Below are 473 nucleotides of genomic sequence, written 5' to 3'. Positions count from 1 at the left end.
TTAGAAATGATAGTAGTACCCTGGGGAGCGCTCATTGAGAGGACCCGAACCACTTGGTCCTTGCTTGTCAACATGAGTAGTTTTGAAGCTTCGGGTCTTGATGACCTGGATGTGACCAAGCAGAATCTGCTTATTGGGGAGGATGTTGGAGAAGATCATGATATCATGCTGGAGCCTGAGGAGCCTGATGATATTGAAGTGGATGATTGGTAAAGTATAACTTCTTGTAATTGTTTTCATCAAACCAAGGGTGGCTCATTTGCAGTTAGGGTGAATATGTGGAATTGCAATGTATTGTGATGTCTGGACGAGATTGTGAACTACATACCAAGGTCCCGATTGGTTGTGAAGTTGAGATTTAGTTGGTTCACAAAAGTTGATAATATGTAGTTCACAATATTATGTCATAACTATGATATGTCTTGTGATGGAGTTCACAAGTATTTGTGAACTACATCACAAGTTCACAAATT

Source organism: Melampsora larici-populina (genome assembly GCF_000204055.1).
Source record: "Melampsora larici-populina 98AG31 unplaced genomic scaffold MELLAscaffold_64, whole genome shotgun sequence".
Lineage (NCBI taxonomy): Eukaryota > Fungi > Basidiomycota > Pucciniomycetes > Pucciniales > Melampsoraceae > Melampsora > Melampsora laricis-populina.
This window is presented reverse-complemented; position numbering follows the sequence as displayed.